General features: G+C 64.6%; 5 pseudogenes; all 5 read left to right on the top strand.

The window, feature by feature from the left end:
• Positions 1–722: 722 nt before the first annotated feature.
• On the top strand, positions 723–841 carry LOC142867372 (uncharacterized; annotated as a pseudogene).
• Positions 842–4,393: 3,552 nt separating this feature from the next.
• Positions 4,394–4,512, top strand: LOC142867370 (uncharacterized; annotated as a pseudogene).
• Positions 4,513–8,064: 3,552 nt separating this feature from the next.
• LOC142867369 (uncharacterized) lies at positions 8,065–8,183 on the top strand (annotated as a pseudogene).
• A 3,551-nt stretch (positions 8,184–11,734) lies between these two features.
• On the top strand, positions 11,735–11,853 carry LOC142867429 (uncharacterized; annotated as a pseudogene).
• A 3,538-nt stretch (positions 11,854–15,391) lies between these two features.
• LOC142867368 (uncharacterized) lies at positions 15,392–15,510 on the top strand (annotated as a pseudogene).
• Positions 15,511–15,758: the final 248 nt, after the last annotated feature.

The raw sequence follows: 15,758 nt of genomic DNA, 5'->3' as shown, positions 1-15,758 counted from the left end.
TTTAGCAAGTCCACACCCGAGGGTGGTTGGGGTCCAATCCAGCCCCGGGCCAGGCCCAGGCCCCTTGGACTGGGCCACAGGAGGACACGGAGCAGGGTCCCGGCCCCCACGGGAGCGGTGCCGGCAGTTCTCCAAGGGCTTGGGGGTTTTCCAGAGGTAGGAGATGGAGGGGACTGATTTCTTCAGCGCCCCCCAAACCACCCCGCCCCACCCCAGCCATGGGACACATCCCGAGAGACGCCCCTACACTCGCTCCCCTCCCCCATGCGCTGTGCCCCAGCCCTGGCCCTGGGGAATAGGCGGCAGCCCACCCACAGGGCGGGGGCGCAGCTGACAGGGGTTGTGCGGGAGGGCGGCCCCTGGCTGGGGTCAAAGGGTGAGCGCGCGTGCGCAGTCAGCGGCGGCGCGCTGGGGGTGGGGGCGGGTAGGTGAAGGAGGCGAGGTGAGGAGAGGAGGGGGGCTGGAAGGTCTCCACCTTGGCGGGTCCAGCCGTGGAGGCGCATCGTGTCTGTGTGTGTGTGTTTGTGTGTGTGTGTGTGTGTGTGTGTGTGTGTGTGTGTAGACAGCCCCCACCCCACCCCGCCCCGCCCCGTCCCTCACCTCAGTCCTCCGGAGTCCGCCCGACCGGGCCGGCCAACTGCACAGGCCCGGCGCGGGTCAGCGCTATCGCGGGGAAGCGCGGTGAGGCTGGCCTCTTGAGCGGGGCAGGGGCGCCCTCCGCGGTCTAGGGCCACACCACCCCGAACGCGCCCCATCTCGTCTGATCTCCGAAGCTAAGCAGCGTCGGGCCTGGTTAGTACTTGGATGGGAGACCGCCTGGGAATCCCGGGTGTCCTAGGCTTTTTTTTTTTTTTTTTTTTTTTTTTTTTGCCTGTTGCTCTGTCCCCTTGCCGGGAGCGCGGCGGGGCGGCGGTCCGGCGGATCACCCCCACCCTCAGCGCCCGCCGCGGTGCCTGCCGCCCCAGCCCGCACCGTGGGGCCTCCTCTTGTCCCAAGCCGGGACACCGCCGCCACGGGGCAGCATGCGTGCCATCTGGACTGTCCGGTCTCAGTCCAAAGGTCTGGTCTGTGGGAAACGACACGCTGGAGGAAACCTGGAGAGTCTGAGAGGGGAGGGAGTTCCGGAAGGATTCCAGGATGTCACTTTGAGCGAGTATGTGACCAGAACTCGTCCCGTTGCTTTTGGGGTTCTATGGGCTACACGTAGGAATCTCTGGTGGTGGCACTGGAGGTTGGGGGATCCGGAGTCACACCCAGACCTGCTCGACAGGCCTCCTTTTACTTTTCTTTTCGGATTCATGTTCTTAGAAAGTGTCTCTTATCTCTATGATTGCATTTTCTTTTCTCTCTCCTTTCTAGCAGATGATGGGAGTACAAGTATTGAGGTGACATGTGTTGCCCGTGCCCCCCTCCCTCCTGTCTCCTTATTTATTTCTCATTCTCTCCCAGCGTATTGTGGGGGTACCAATGTTCAGGTCGGGTGCATTGCTCTTTCCCCGCCTCCCCCCTCGGGTCAGAGCTTCAAGTGCGCCCATCCCCCAGTCGGTGCGCACCCACCCCCTCCCTAATGGATGTGTATGCCCACCCCCTCCCCACGCCCGCCCGACACCCACCCGATGAAGGTGATTCCTCGCTGTCCACTTAGGTGTCCATCCGTTCCTACCAATTTGCCGGTGAGCGCGCGCACGTGGTGCTCGTGTGTCCGTTCTTGGGACACCTGGCCTACTGGAACGGGTTCCAGCTCTGGCCAGGAGAACACGAGAGGCGCCCCCTCACCGCTGCTCCTCACAGCCGAATGGCACTCCGTGGTGTCCACGCGCCACATGTTACTAATGCACTCCTGGATGGATGGGCACTCGGGTCGCTTCCACATCTTTGCGATTGTGAATTGTGCCCTAACTGTCACCCTACCCCTTACCCAGCCCGTCTCCTCTGCCCCTGCCTGACGCGCTCCTCCCCCGCCAGGCCCGTCACTGTCCTCGGCCCCTGCCCCTGCCTGACCGGCCCCTTCCCGCCCCGGCCCGTCACCGTCACCGTCCTCTGCCCCTGCCTGACAGGCTCCTCTCCGCCCGGCCCACCACCTGGGCCACTGCCTGACTCGCTCCTCCCCGGCCAGGCCCGTCACTGTCCTGGGCCCCCGCCTGACCGGCTCCTTCCCGCCCGGCCTGTCACCGTCCTCGGCCCCTGCCTGACACGCTCCTCCCCGCCCGTCACCGTCCTCGGCCCCTGCCTGACCGGCTCCTCCGTCGCCTGGGCCTTCCAGGGGCTTGGTGTGGACGCTGCTTCCAGGAAGCCCTCCAGGAACCCGGCAGCAGGGCGGCCGCAGCAGTCTGGCGCAGGCATCGCTAAGTCGCCTGCCGGGGACGGGGACGTGCCCCGCTGTGCCGCGGGGGCCCAGCCTGGTGTCTTCCCTGAGGCCCTGGGGCTGCCGCTCCCCGCAAGGGGAGAGCCTCGGAGGTGGGGACCGCCTCCTGATGGGGACGTCCACGCAGCTCTCCACGTCGGATTCCGGGGCTCTCTGTCCTGCCTGAAGGCCCAGCTGGCCTGCGGGTCCTTAGAGTGGCAGGAACATCCTCAAACTGATATTGCGAGTCCGGGGGTTGTCTGCACTTTTGTGCTGGGCACCCCAGGGAGGCCCAGGGGCTGGCTGGACAACGCGGTCTGCTCGGGTGCTTTGGAGGAGCAACCGATGCCCTTTGGACTTTGGTAGCAGCGTCTCAGGTGTCTCTGAGCCCTGCGCCATGTCGGGGAGGAGGCGGGAGGGGCCGCGACCTGCAGTCGTGTTCCCGGGGTGGCACGGCATGTGGCTTCTTCCACAGGCTGCTTGGCCTGGGCTCCCTGCACCTGGGCCTTTGGGGGACTGGCCCTGTGCTTGCCAACGCTTCCTGCAGGGACCCGGAGCTGGGAGGTGGCATCTCCCAGCCCTGGGCCGGGCAGAGCCCCAGCGGGCCATGCCCACAACCTCTCTCAGCACGGGTCCCCCAGAAGGCTCCTTTGGGACCAGGATTCTCCTGCGGGTGACTTCTTAAAGTCTGGCCCCTGGATGGAGGGGCACCGGGAGCAGAGGAGCCGGAAGCGGAAGGGGGTGCCCATGCGAGGGGACATTTTCAGGCCAAGTACCAGCTTCAGCCTGATCCTCCTGGGAACCCCGGGGTGTACGTCACACCTCCTGGTTGTCCCGCTCTGAGACAAGGAGCCGGGCTTCGCATTCCCACAGCAGCCAGTCGTGGGCTGAGGACACCTGGGGCCTTGGGAACTCCCTGGCTTCTCTTTGGATTACCATTTGGAGCTGCTTGGGAATCGTGCCGCCACACACACCCGAGTGCAGGTGTCTTCTGCACAGACTGCGGGCCTCGCGCTTCTGAATGCCACTGGCTCGCCACCCACCCACGGGTGAACCTGGTCAGGGTGCTTTCTCTAAGGAGCCGACTCTGATCCGGGCGGGCTACCGGTGTCTCTGTTTGCTCGTTTCTTTCTTCCATTTCGGGAAAGTCTGCCTTACTGGGTGTGGAAATCTCCTATGCCTTTCCTCGCCTATTCTGTCAGCTTTAAAATTCTCTTTCAGTTGCCACCCTCACAGATGGATTAGGAAACTCTTTCCGGTGCACTCATTAGTGAAATGACCTCAAGGAAGCTCGAATCCAATATCTAATCGCCGGCTTTTAGCAAGTCCACACCCGAGGGTGGTTGGGGTCCAATCCAGCCCCGGGCCAGGCCCAGGCCCCTTGGACTGGGCCACAGGAGGACACGGAGCAGGGTCCCGGCCCCCACGGGAGCGGTGCCGGCAGTTCTCCAAGGGCTTGGGGGTTTTCCAGAGGTAGGAGATGGAGGGGACTGATTTCTTCAGCGCCCCCCAAACCACCCCGCCCCACCCCAGCCATGGGACACATCCCGAGAGACGCCCCTACACTCGCTCCCCTCCCCCATGCGCTGTGCCCCAGCCCTGGCCCTGGGGAATAGGCGGCAGCCCACCCACAGGGCGGGGGCGCAGCTGACAGGGGTTGTGCGGGAGGGCGGCCCCTGGCTGGGGTCAAAGGGTGAGCGCGCGTGCGCAGTCAGCGGCGGCGCGCTGGGGGTGGGGGCGGGTAGGTGAAGGAGGCGAGGTGAGGAGAGGAGGGGGGCTGGAAGGTCTCCACCTTGGCGGGTCCAGCCGTGGAGGCGCATCGTGTCTGTGTGTGTGTGTTTGTGTGTGTGTGTGTGTGTGTGTGTGTGTGTGTGTGTGTGTGTGTGTAGACAGCCCCCACCCCACCCCGCCCCGCCCCGTCCCTCACCTCAGTCCTCCGGAGTCCGCCCGACCGGGCCGGCCAACTGCACAGGCCCGGCGCGGGTCAGCGCTATCGCGGGGAAGCGCGGTGAGGCTGGCCTCTTGAGCGGGGCAGGGGCGCCCTCCGCGGTCTAGGGCCACACCACCCCGAACGCGCCCCATCTCGTCTGATCTCCGAAGCTAAGCAGCGTCGGGCCTGGTTAGTACTTGGATGGGAGACCGCCTGGGAATCCCGGGTGTCCTAGGCTTTTTTTTTTTTTTTTTTTTTTTTTTTTTGCCTGTTGCTCTGTCCCCTTGCCGGGAGCGCGGCGGGGCGGCGGTCCGGCGGATCACCCCCACCCTCAGCGCCCGCCGCGGTGCCTGCCGCCCCAGCCCGCACCGTGGGGCCTCCTCTTGTCCCAAGCCGGGACACCGCCGCCACGGGGCAGCATGCGTGCCATCTGGACTGTCCGGTCTCAGTCCAAAGGTCTGGTCTGTGGGAAACGACACGCTGGAGGAAACCTGGAGAGTCTGAGAGGGGAGGGAGTTCCGGAAGGATTCCAGGATGTCACTTTGAGCGAGTATGTGACCAGAACTCGTCCCGTTGCTTTTGGGGTTCTATGGGCTACACGTAGGAATCTCTGGTGGTGGCACTGGAGGTTGGGGGATCCGGAGTCACACCCAGACCTGCTCGACAGGCCTCCTTTTACTTTTCTTTTCGGATTCATGTTCTTAGAAAGTGTCTCTTATCTCTATGATTGCATTTTCTTTTCTCTCTCCTTTCTAGCAGATGATGGGAGTACAAGTATTGAGGTGACATGTGTTGCCCGTGCCCCCCTCCCTCCTGTCTCCTTATTTATTTCTCATTCTCTCCCAGCGTATTGTGGGGGTACCAATGTTCAGGTCGGGTGCATTGCTCTTTCCCCGCCTCCCCCCTCGGGTCAGAGCTTCAAGTGCGCCCATCCCCCAGTCGGTGCGCACCCACCCCCTCCCTAATGGATGTGTATGCCCACCCCCTCCCCACGCCCGCCCGACACCCACCCGATGAAGGTGATTCCTCGCTGTCCACTTAGGTGTCCATCCGTTCCTACCAATTTGCCGGTGAGCGCGCGCACGTGGTGCTCGTGTGTCCGTTCTTGGGACACCTGGCCTACTGGAACGGGTTCCAGCTCTGGCCAGGAGAACACGAGAGGCGCCCCCTCACCGCTGCTCCTCACAGCCGAATGGCACTCCGTGGTGTCCACGCGCCACATGTTACTAATGCACTCCTGGATGGATGGGCACTCGGGTCGCTTCCACATCTTTGCGATTGTGAATTGTGCCCTAACTGTCACCCTACCCCTTACCCAGCCCGTCTCCTCTGCCCCTGCCTGACGCGCTCCTCCCCCGCCAGGCCCGTCACTGTCCTCGGCCCCTGCCCCTGCCTGACCGGCCCCTTCCCGCCCCGGCCCGTCACCGTCACCGTCCTCTGCCCCTGCCTGACAGGCTCCTCTCCGCCCGGCCCACCACCTGGGCCACTGCCTGACTCGCTCCTCCCCGGCCAGGCCCGTCACTGTCCTGGGCCCCCGCCTGACCGGCTCCTTCCCGCCCGGCCTGTCACCGTCCTCGGCCCCTGCCTGACACGCTCCTCCCCGCCCGTCACCGTCCTCGGCCCCTGCCTGACCGGCTCCTCCGTCGCCTGGGCCTTCCAGGGGCTTGGTGTGGACGCTGCTTCCAGGAAGCCCTCCAGGAACCCGGCAGCAGGGCGGCCGCAGCAGTCTGGCGCAGGCATCGCTAAGTCGCCTGCCGGGGACGGGGACGTGCCCCGCTGTGCCGCGGGGGCCCAGCCTGGTGTCTTCCCTGAGGCCCTGGGGCTGCCGCTCCCCGCAAGGGGAGAGCCTCGGAGGTGGGGACCGCCTCCTGATGGGGACGTCCACGCAGCTCTCCACGTCGGATTCCGGGGCTCTCTGTCCTGCCTGAAGGCCCAGCTGGCCTGCGGGTCCTTAGAGTGGCAGGAACATCCTCAAACTGATATTGCGAGTCCGGGGGTTGTCTGCACTTTTGTGCTGGGCACCCCAGGGAGGCCCAGGGGCTGGCTGGACAACGCGGTCTGCTCGGGTGCTTTGGAGGAGCAACCGATGCCCTTTGGACTTTGGTAGCAGCGTCTCAGGTGTCTCTGAGCCCTGCGCCATGTCGGGGAGGAGGCGGGAGGGGCCGCGACCTGCAGTCGTGTTCCCGGGGTGGCACGGCATGTGGCTTCTTCCACAGGCTGCTTGGCCTGGGCTCCCTGCACCTGGGCCTTTGGGGGACTGGCCCTGTGCTTGCCAACGCTTCCTGCAGGGACCCGGAGCTGGGAGGTGGCATCTCCCAGCCCTGGGCCGGGCAGAGCCCCAGCGGGCCATGCCCACAACCTCTCTCAGCACGGGTCCCCCAGAAGGCTCCTTTGGGACCAGGATTCTCCTGCGGGTGACTTCTTAAAGTCTGGCCCCTGGATGGAGGGGCACCGGGAGCAGAGGAGCCGGAAGCGGAAGGGGGTGCCCATGCGAGGGGACATTTTCAGGCCAAGTACCAGCTTCAGCCTGATCCTCCTGGGAACCCCGGGGTGTACGTCACACCTCCTGGTTGTCCCGCTCTGAGACAAGGAGCCGGGCTTCGCATTCCCACAGCAGCCAGTCGTGGGCTGAGGACACCTGGGGCCTTGGGAACTCCCTGGCTTCTCTTTGGATTACCATTTGGAGCTGCTTGGGAATCGTGCCGCCACACACACCCGAGTGCAGGTGTCTTCTGCACAGACTGCGGGCCTCGCGCTTCTGAATGCCACTGGCTCGCCACCCACCCACGGGTGAACCTGGTCAGGGTGCTTTCTCTAAGGAGCCGACTCTGATCCGGGCGGGCTACCGGTGTCTCTGTTTGCTCGTTTCTTTCTTCCATTTCGGGAAAGTCTGCCTTACTGGGTGTGGAAATCTCCTATGCCTTTCCTCGCCTATTCTGTCAGCTTTAAAATTCTCTTTCAGTTGCCACCCTCACAGATGGATTAGGAAACTCTTTCCGGTGCACTCATTAGTGAAATGACCTCAAGGAAGCTCGAATCCAATATCTAATCGCCGGCTTTTAGCAAGTCCACACCCGAGGGTGGTTGGGGTCCAATCCAGCCCCGGGCCAGGCCCAGGCCCCTTGGACTGGGCCACAGGAGGACACGGAGCAGGGTCCCGGCCCCCACGGGAGCGGTGCCGGCAGTTCTCCAAGGGCTTGGGGGTTTTCCAGAGGTAGGAGATGGAGGGGACTGATTTCTTCAGCGCCCCCCAAACCACCCCGCCCCACCCCAGCCATGGGACACATCCCGAGAGACGCCCCTACACTCGCTCCCCTCCCCCATGCGCTGTGCCCCAGCCCTGGCCCTGGGGAATAGGCGGCAGCCCACCCACAGGGCGGGGGCGCAGCTGACAGGGGTTGTGCGGGAGGGCGGCCCCTGGCTGGGGTCAAAGGGTGAGCGCGCGTGCGCAGTCAGCGGCGGCGCGCTGGGGGTGGGGGCGGGTAGGTGAAGGAGGCGAGGTGAGGAGAGGAGGGGGGCTGGAAGGTCTCCACCTTGGCGGGTCCAGCCGTGGAGGCGCATCGTGTCTGTGTGTGTGTGTTTGTGTGTGTGTGTGTGTGTGTGTGTGTGTGTGTGTGTGTGTGTGTGTAGACAGCCCCCACCCCACCCCGCCCCGCCCCGTCCCTCACCTCAGTCCTCCGGAGTCCGCCCGACCGGGCCGGCCAACTGCACAGGCCCGGCGCGGGTCAGCGCTATCGCGGGGAAGCGCGGTGAGGCTGGCCTCTTGAGCGGGGCAGGGGCGCCCTCCGCGGTCTAGGGCCACACCACCCCGAACGCGCCCCATCTCGTCTGATCTCCGAAGCTAAGCAGCGTCGGGCCTGGTTAGTACTTGGATGGGAGACCGCCTGGGAATCCCGGGTGTCCTAGGCTTTTTTTTTTTTTTTTTTTTTTTTTTTTTTGCCTGTTGCTCTGTCCCCTTGCCGGGAGCGCGGCGGGGCGGCGGTCCGGCGGATCACCCCCACCCTCAGCGCCCGCCGCGGTGCCTGCCGCCCCAGCCCGCACCGTGGGGCCTCCTCTTGTCCCAAGCCGGGACACCGCCGCCACGGGGCAGCATGCGTGCCATCTGGACTGTCCGGTCTCAGTCCAAAGGTCTGGTCTGTGGGAAACGACACGCTGGAGGAAACCTGGAGAGTCTGAGAGGGGAGGGAGTTCCGGAAGGATTCCAGGATGTCACTTTGAGCGAGTATGTGACCAGAACTCGTCCCGTTGCTTTTGGGGTTCTATGGGCTACACGTAGGAATCTCTGGTGGTGGCACTGGAGGTTGGGGGATCCGGAGTCACACCCAGACCTGCTCGACAGGCCTCCTTTTACTTTTCTTTTCGGATTCATGTTCTTAGAAAGTGTCTCTTATCTCTATGATTGCATTTTCTTTTCTCTCTCCTTTCTAGCAGATGATGGGAGTACAAGTATTGAGGTGACATGTGTTGCCCGTGCCCCCCTCCCCCCTGTCTCCTTATTTATTTCTCATTCTCTCCCAGCGTATTGTGGGGGTACCAATGTTCAGGTCGGGTGCATTGCTCTTTCCCCGCCTCCCCCCTCGGGTCAGAGCTTCAAGTGCGCCCATCCCCCAGTCGGTGCGCACCCACCCCCTCCCTAATGGATGTGTATGCCCACCCCCTCCCCACGCCCGCCCGACACCCACCCGATGAAGGTGATTCCTCGCTGTCCACTTAGGTGTCCATCCGTTCCTACCAATTTGCCGGTGAGCGCGCGCACGTGGTGCTCGTGTGTCCGTTCTTGGGACACCTGGCCTACTGGAACGGGTTCCAGCTCTGGCCAGGAGAACACGAGAGGCGCCCCCTCACCGCTGCTCCTCACAGCCGAATGGCACTCCGTGGTGTCCACGCACCACATGTTACTAATGCACTCCTGGATGGATGGGCACTCGGGTCGCTTCCACATCTTTGCGATTGTGAATTGTGCCCTAACTGTCACCCTACCCCTTACCCAGCCCGTCTCCTCTGCCCCTGCCTGACGCGCTCCTCCCCCGCCAGGCCCGTCACTGTCCTCGGCCCCTGCCCCTGCCTGACCGGCCCCTTCCCGCCCCGGCCCGTCACCGTCACCGTCCTCTGCCCCTGCCTGACAGGCTCCTCTCCGCCCGGCCCACCACCTGGGCCACTGCCTGACTCGCTCCTCCCCGGCCAGGCCCGTCACTGTCCTGGGCCCCCGCCTGACCGGCTCCTTCCCGCCCGGCCTGTCACCGTCCTCGGCCCCTGCCTGACACGCTCCTCCCCGCCCGTCACCGTCCTCGGCCCCTGCCTGACCGGCTCCTCCGTCGCCTGGGCCTTCCAGGGGCTTGGTGTGGACGCTGCTTCCAGGAAGCCCTCCAGGAACCCGGCAGCAGGGCGGCCGCAGCAGTCTGGCGCAGGCATCGCTAAGTCGCCTGCCGGGGACGGGGACGTGCCCCGCTGTGCCGCGGGGGCCCAGCCTGGTGTCTTCCCTGAGGCCCTGGGGCTGCCGCTCCCCGCAAGGGGAGAGCCTCGGAGGTGGGGACCGCCTCCTGATGGGGACGTCCACGCAGCTCTCCACGTCGGATTCCGGGGCTCTCTGTCCTGCCTGAAGGCCCAGCTGGCCTGCGGGTCCTTAGAGTGGCAGGAACATCCTCAAACTGATATTGCGAGTCCGGGGGTTGTCTGCACTTTTGTGCTGGGCACCCCAGGGAGGCCCAGGGGCTGGCTGGACAACGCGGTCTGCTCGGGTGCTTTGGAGGAGCAACCGATGCCCTTTGGACTTTGGTAGCAGCGTCTCAGGTGTCTCTGAGCCCTGCGCCATGTCGGGGAGGAGGCGGGAGGGGCCGCGACCTGCAGTCGTGTTCCCGGGGTGGCACGGCATGTGGCTTCTTCCACAGGCTGCTTGGCCTGGGCTCCCTGCACCTGGGCCTTTGGGGGACTGGCCCTGTGCTTGCCAACGCTTCCTGCAGGGACCCGGAGCTGGGAGGTGGCATCTCCCAGCCCTGGGCCGGGCAGAGCCCCAGCGGGCCATGCCCACAACCTCTCTCAGCACGGGTCCCCCAGAAGGCTCCTTTGGGACCAGGATTCTCCTGCGGGTGACTTCTTAAAGTCTGGCCCCTGGATGGAGGGGCACCGGGAGCAGAGGAGCCGGAAGCGGAAGGGGGTGCCCATGCGAGGGGACATTTTCAGGCCAAGTACCAGCTTCAGCCTGATCCTCCTGGGAACCCCGGGGTGTACGTCACACCTCCTGGTTGTCCCGCTCTGAGACAAGGAGCCGGGCTTCGCATTCCCACAGCAGCCAGTCGTGGGCTGAGGACACCTGGGGCCTTGGGAACTCCCTGGCTTCTCTTTGGATTACCATTTGGAGCTGCTTGGGAATCGTGCCGCCACACACACCCGAGTGCAGGTGTCTTCTGCACAGACTGCGGGCCTCGCGCTTCTGAATGCCACTGGCTCGCCACCCACCCACGGGTGAACCTGGTCAGGGTGCTTTCTCTAAGGAGCCGACTCTGATCCGGGCGGGCTACCGGTGTCTCTGTTTGCTCGTTTCTTTCTTCCATTTCGGGAAAGTCTGCCTTACTGGGTGTGGAAATCTCCTATGCCTTTCCTCGCCTATTCTGTCAGCTTTAAAATTCTCTTTCAGTTGCCACCCTCACAGATGGATTAGGAAACTCTTTCCGGTGCACTCATTAGTGAAATGACCTCAAGGAAGCTCGAATCCAATATCTAATCGCCGGCTTTTAGCAAGTCCACACCCGAGGGTGGTTGGGGTCCAATCCAGCCCCGGGCCAGGCCCAGGCCCCTTGGACTGGGCCACAGGAGGACACGGAGCAGGGTCCCGGCCCCCACGGGAGCGGTGCCGGCAGTTCTCCAAGGGCTTGGGGGTTTTCCAGAGGTAGGAGATGGAGGGGACTGATTTCTTCAGCGCCCCCCAAACCACCCCGCCCCACCCCAGCCATGGGACACATCCCGAGAGACGCCCCTACACTCGCTCCCCTCCCCCATGCGCTGTGCCCCAGCCCTGGCCCTGGGGAATAGGCGGCAGCCCACCCACAGGGCGGGGGCGCAGCTGACAGGGGTTGTGCGGGAGGGCGGCCCCTGGCTGGGGTCAAAGGGTGAGCGCGCGTGCGCAGTCAGCGGCGGCGCGCTGGGGGTGGGGGCGGGTAGGTGAAGGAGGCGAGGTGAGGAGAGGAGGGGGGCTGGAAGGTCTCCACCTTGGCGGGTCCAGCCGTGGAGGCGCATCGTGTCTGTGTGTGTGTGTTTGTGTGTGTGTGTGTGTGTGTGTGTGTGTGTGTGTGTGTGTGTGTAGACAGCCCCCACCCCACCCCGCCCCGCCCCGTCCCTCACCTCAGTCCTCCGGAGTCCGCCCGACCGGGCCGGCCAACTGCACAGGCCCGGCGCGGGTCAGCGCTATCGCGGGGAAGCGCGGTGAGGCTGGCCTCTTGAGCGGGGCAGGGGCGCCCTCCGCGGTCTAGGGCCACACCACCCCGAACGCGCCCCATCTCGTCTGATCTCCGAAGCTAAGCAGCGTCGGGCCTGGTTAGTACTTGGATGGGAGACCGCCTGGGAATCCCGGGTGCCCTAGGCTTTTTTTTTTTTTTTGCCTGTTGCTCTGTCCCCTTGCCGGGAGCGCGGCGGGGCGGCGGTCCGGCGGATCACCCCCACCCTCAGCGCCCGCCGCGGTGCCTGCCGCCCCAGCCCGCACCGTGGGGCCTCCTCTTGTCCCAAGCCGGGACACCGCCGCCACGGGGCAGCATGCGTGCCATCTGGACTGTCCGGTCTCAGTCCAAAGGTCTGGTCTGTGGGAAACGACACGCTGGAGGAAACCTGGAGAGTCTGAGAGGGGAGGGAGTTCCGGAAGGATTCCAGGATGTCACTTTGAGCGAGTATGTGACCAGAACTCGTCCCGTTGCTTTTGGGGTTCTATGGGCTACACGTAGGAATCTCTGGTGGTGGCACTGGAGGTTGGGGGATCCGGAGTCACACCCAGACCTGCTCGACAGGCCTCCTTTTACTTTTCTTTTCGGATTCATGTTCTTAGAAAGTGTCTCTTATCTCTATGATTGCATTTTCTTTTCTCTCTCCTTTCTAGCAGATGATGGGAGTACAAGTATTGAGGTGACATGTGTTGCCCGTGCCCCCCTCCCCCCTGTCTCCTTATTTATTTCTCATTCTCTCCCAGCGTATTGTGGGGGTACCAATGTTCAGGTCGGGTGCATTGCTCTTTCCCCGCCTCCCCCCTCGGGTCAGAGCTTCAAGTGCGCCCATCCCCCAGTCGGTGCGCACCCACCCCCTCCCTAATGGATGTGTATGCCCACCCCCTCCCCACGCCCGCCCGACACCCACCCGATGAAGGTGATTCCTCGCTGTCCACTTAGGTGTCCATCCGTTCCTACCAATTTGCCGGTGAGCGCGCGCACGTGGTGCTCGTGTGTCCGTTCTTGGGACACCTGGCCTACTGGAACGGGTTCCAGCTCTGGCCAGGAGAACACGAGAGGCGCCCCCTCACCGCTGCTCCTCACAGCCGAATGGCACTCCGTGGTGTCCACGCGCCACATGTTACTAATGCACTCCTGGATGGATGGGCACTCGGGTCGCTTCCACATCTTTGCGATTGTGAATTGTGCCCTAACTGTCACCCTACCCCTTACCCAGCCCGTCTCCTCTGCCCCTGCCTGACGCGCTCCTCCCCCGCCAGGCCCGTCACTGTCCTCGGCCCCTGCCCCTGCCTGACCGGCCCCTTCCCGCCCCGGCCCGTCACCGTCACCGTCCTCTGCCCCTGCCTGACAGGCTCCTCTCCGCCCGGCCCACCACCTGGGCCACTGCCTGACTCGCTCCTCCCCGGCCAGGCCCGTCACTGTCCTGGGCCCCCGCCTGACCGGCTCCTTCCCGCCCGGCCTGTCACCGTCCTCGGCCCCTGCCTGACACGCTCCTCCCCGCCCGTCACCGTCCTCGGCCCCTGCCTGACCGGCTCCTCCGTCGCCTGGGCCTTCCAGGGGCTTGGTGTGGACGCTGCTTCCAGGAAGCCCTCCAGGAACCCGGCAGCAGGGCGGCCGCAGCAGTCTGGCGCAGGCATCGCTAAGTCGCCTGCCGGGGACGGGGACGTGCCCCGCTGTGCCGCGGGGGCCCAGCCTGGTGTCTTCCCTGAGGCCCTGGGGCTGCCGCTCCCCGCAAGGGGAGAGCCTCGGAGGTGGGGACCGCCTCCTGATGGGGACGTCCACGCAGCTCTCCACGTCGGATTCCGGGGCTCTCTGTCCTGCCTGAAGGCCCAGCTGGCCTGCGGGTCCTTAGAGTGGCAGGAACATCCTCAAACTGATATTGCGAGTCCGGGGGTTGTCTGCACTTTTGTGCTGGGCACCCCAGGGAGGCCCAGGGGCTGGCTGGACAACGCGGTCTGCTCGGGTGCTTTGGAGGAGCAACCGATGCCCTTTGGACTTTGGTAGCAGCGTCTCAGGTGTCTCTGAGCCCTGCGCCATGTCGGGGAGGAGGCGGGAGGGGCCGCGACCTGCAGTCGTGTTCCCGGGGTGGCACGGCATGTGGCTTCTTCCACAGGCTGCTTGGCCTGGGCTCCCTGCACCTGGGCCTTTGGGGGACTGGCCCTGTGCTTGCCAACGCTTCCTGCAGGGACCCGGAGCTGGGAGGTGGCATCTCCCAGCCCTGGGCCGGGCAGAGCCCCAGCGGGCCATGCCCACAACCTCTCTCAGCACGGGTCCCCCAGAAGGCTCCTTTGGGACCAGGATTCTCCTGCGGGTGACTTCTTAAAGTCTGGCCCCTGGATGGAGGGGCACCGGGAGCAGAGGAGCCGGAAGCGGAAGGGGGTGCCCATGCGAGGGGACATTTTCAGGCCAAGTACCAGCTTCAGCCTGATCCTCCTGGGAACCCCGGGGTGTACGTCACACCTCCTGGTTGTCCCGCTCTGAGACAAGGAGCCGGGCTTCGCATTCCCACAGCAGCCAGTCGTGGGCTGAGGACACCTGGGGCCTTGGGAACTCCCTGGCTTCTCTTTGGATTACCATTTGGAGCTGCTTGGGAATCGTGCCGCCACACACACCCGAGTGCAGGTGTCTTCTGCACAGACTGCGGGCCTCGCGCTTCTGAATGCCACTGGCTCGCCACCCACCCACGGGTGAACCTGGTCAGGGTGCTTTCTCTAAGGAGCCGACTCTGATCCGGGCGGGCTACCGGTGTCTCTGTTTGCTCGTTTCTTTCTTCCATTTCGGGAAAGTCTGCCTTACTGGGTGTGGAAATCTCCTATGCCTTTCCTCGCCTATTCTGTCAGCTTTAAAATTCTCTTTCAGTTGCCACCCTCACAGATGGATTAGGAAACTCTTTCCGGTGCACTCATTAGTGAAATGACCTCAAGGAAGCTCGAATCCAATATCTAATCGCCGGCTTTTAGCAAGTCCACACCCGAGGGTGGTTGGGGTCCAATCCAGCCCCGGGCCAGGCCCAGGCCCCTTGGACTGGGCCACAGGAGGACACGGAGCAGGGTCCCGGCCCCCACGGGAGCGGTGCCGGCAGTTCTCCAAGGGCTTGGGGGTTTTCCAGAGGTAGGAGATGGAGGGGACTGATTTCTTCAGCGCCCCCCAAACCACCCCGCCCCACCCCAGCCATGGGACACATCCCGAGAGACGCCCCTACACTCGCTCCCCTCCCCCATGCGCTGTGCCCCAGCCCTGGCCCTGGGGAATAGGCGGCAGCCCACCCACAGGGCGGGGGCGCAGCTGACAGGGGTTGTGCGGGAGGGCGGCCCCTGGCTGGGGTCAAAGGGTGAGCGCGCGTGCGCAGTCAGCGGCGGCGCGCTGGGGGTGGGGGCGGGTAGGTGAAGGAGGCGAGGTGAGGAGAGGAGGGGGGCTGGAAGGTCTCCACCTTGGCGGGTCCAGCCGTGGAGGCGCATCGTGTCTGTGTGTGTGTGTTTGTGTGTGTGTGTGTGTGTGTGTGTGTGTGTGTGTGTGTGTGTGTGTAGACAGCCCCCACCCCACCCCGCCCCGCCCCGTCCCTCACCTCAGTCCTCCGGAGTCCGCCCGACCGGGCCGGCCAACTGCACAGGCCCGGCGCGGGTCAGCGCTATCGCGGGGAAGCGCGGTGAGGCTGGCCTCTTGAGCGGGGCAGGGGCGCCCTCCGCGGTCTAGGGCCACACCACCCCGAACGCGCCCCATCTCGTCTGATCTCCGAAGCTAAGCAGCGTCGGGCCTGGTTAGTACTTGGATGGGAGACCGCCTGGGAATCCCGGGTGTCCTAGGCTTTTTTTTTTTTTTTTTTTTTTTTTTTTTGCCTGTTGCTCTGTCCCCTTGCCAGGAGCGCGGCGGGGCGGCGGTCCGGCGGATCACCCCCACCCTCAGCGCCCGCCGCGGTGCCTGCCGCCCCAGCCCGCACCGTGGGGCCTCCTCTTGTCCCAAGCCGGGACACCGCCGCCACGGGGCAGCATGCGTGCCATCTGGACTGTCCGGTCTCAGTCCAAAGGTCTGGTCTGTGGGAAACGACACGCTGGAG

Source organism: Microcebus murinus, unplaced genomic scaffold, assembly GCF_040939455.1.
Source record: "Microcebus murinus isolate Inina unplaced genomic scaffold, M.murinus_Inina_mat1.0 scaf015_hap2_Mmur4.0, whole genome shotgun sequence".
Lineage (NCBI taxonomy): Eukaryota > Metazoa > Chordata > Mammalia > Primates > Cheirogaleidae > Microcebus > Microcebus murinus.
This window is presented reverse-complemented; position numbering and strand designations above follow the sequence as displayed.